The sequence below is a fragment of the Terrapene carolina genome, unplaced genomic scaffold (assembly GCF_002925995.2).
Source record: "Terrapene carolina triunguis isolate 2854851 unplaced genomic scaffold, T_m_triunguis-2.0 Scaffold638, whole genome shotgun sequence".
Lineage (NCBI taxonomy): Eukaryota > Metazoa > Chordata > Testudines > Emydidae > Terrapene > Terrapene triunguis.
This window is the reverse complement of record NW_020664989.1, coordinates 240,778-243,010: the sequence shown is the minus strand read 5'-3', so window position 1 is coordinate 243,010 and position 2,233 is coordinate 240,778. Positions and strand designations below refer to the sequence as shown.

General features: G+C 42.6%; 1 pseudogene; it reads left to right on the top strand.

Annotated features, from left to right (window-relative positions):
• LOC112124981 overlaps positions 1 to 2,233 on the top strand; it is a 573,457-nt pseudogene that overhangs the window by 350,962 nt on the left and 220,262 nt on the right.

The following is a 2,233-nucleotide window of genomic DNA, read 5'->3' as shown; positions in this document are numbered from 1 at the left end:
TACGCATCAGAGAATCCACACTGGAGAGATGCCCTACATGTGCTCTGAGTGTGGGAAAAGCTTCAATTGGAGCTCACACCTTATTAAACATCAGAAAATCCACATGAGAGAGAACTGTAACAAGTGCCTTGATTAGGGCTGGGCAAAGATTTTTTTTTTTTTTAAATAATCACATTTGCTAATTCTCACATAGTGATCTGTGCACCATCTTCACCGTGGTCTCTCAGGTCCACCAGATGAGTTGACTGCTTCTGCCTTTTACATCTCACCTTCTTTGGGGTCAGTCTCTGATATTTTCTATCAGCTCCTTTCCTTTTGAGTCGTAGGAGCGTGTGTCCCTCCAGACAGGAATATTCATCAGCTCCCGGAGGGAGAGAGAGGTTTGAGTGGGTGGGTGAGATTCTGTGGCCTGCGTTGTGCAGGAGGTCAGACTAGATGATCCTAATGGTCCCTTCTGACCTTAAAGTCTATGAGTCTATGATACCAACAAGCTACACTGAGGCAAAAACTACCTGTGCCTTATATCCACTAGGACTGTACATGGTGTTGGCTGCTCAAGTTAGTGATCTTGGTGTAAAAAGGCAATTATAGTTGTAGAGCAGATGCAGCCCAGGTGCAGTGGTTGGCATTAGCTTTCCCCTTGACCTGACCTAAACTCTATCACTTTTCCTAGTCTAAACAAACCATGAGCATCACGGTTATACTGTTCCCCCATTTCAAAGCAATTGTTAGTCATCAAGTTCCCCCTTCGGGAACAATTTTTTTCATTCCCAATTGCTCTGATGTTGCTTCAGGTTGTGCTGGAGAACAGATATTTTTACTACCATTTCCCTCACTTAAAATATATTGAACTATCATGAGAAAGAGGAGGAACAGGGCAGGGATGGGGGAAAATGTCATTTCACCCTCTGTAACAGCAGAGGAAAATAGGGTAAGTCAGAGGGATTCCCTTATTCCCCATCACCATCCCAATCCCCTTGTTGTTCAATTGGTTAGGTCAATATTTTTTCTAAAGGGCTGGGAACAGTATTCCCTAGTAAATGACTTGTAACTAAGCAAAATACCCATGCATTGGGCTCCCAAAGCAGTTGTGGTCCAGGCCCTGCAGGAGGTCACTCCTGAAGATCTCCTTCCTAATCTGGTACATGTTGCCTATTATTTGGGAAATGCAATCCCCATCTAGGTAGAGATGGGAAAAATGGAACTGACATTTCTCTTCAGTTCACCCCTGGGAGATGCTGCAAATGTGTAGGAAATGAAATCCATGTTGAAAGTGATATAGCTGCAGAAAGATACCTATTTTGAATAGATACCTGACATTTGGTGTCTTACAGGGATTCTAAGCAGCACCTGAATTTAGTCCCTAATTTAAATCTGTGCTACCAGATTAAAGAAATAAAAGGGCATAGTTGGGGGATTTATACCTCACTATCGCTACGGATATGTTGTGTGGTTGGTGAAGAATTCTATGCCAGAGAAGTGTAAAATTACTCCAAGTAAGGTCAAAGATTTGACAAGAACTCAGGTAGAAATTGCAGGTACTGGTGGTTGATTTTTCACCCCAGAGATGGAAGCTATGGTGACCTGTGGCCAAGGTAAACTATTTTTAGAACACTGCTCCCTAGTTAAGTGGCATTGATCACACTCCTAAAGGATGCCATGATTAAATTGGTCACAACTGTCTTTTACCATTTGGATCCAAAGTTTCATGAAGCACAGAGAGAAACAGCTGATTCCTTCAGAGCCATTCCATGCCTATGGGTCCCAATCTGGCTGCCTTGTTGGACAAGAAGCACTTCCATGCTGGGCAAATGATAGTAGCCAATGAGGGAATATATCAGATTCCAAGTGCAGACTGCAGGATACATGAATGCTAACTCCAGAGTCTTCGTTTTGCTATTAAGGCTAATGCATTTGTATCACGTCTCCTCCTCCTGCTACTTTGAAAGATTAGAAAGTGTGAAAATAGAGCACAGGTGGTTTTTCTCATGATGCAGCCTTCCCACGTAGTGTGAGACCCCCTTCCACCCACAGTTATGGGAGAAGACCCAGTAAGAAATGAACTCACAGAAATGGAAGTCTCCTATGTTGTTGTAAAATGTGACTTCACACAAAGCTGACTTGGTGGAAATGGGAATTAAGAGAAAAATGCCCTATCGGTTTATATTTTGTAATCGTTGAATAAGTTTCATAGATTCATAGATTCATAGATTCTAGGACTGGAAGGGACCTC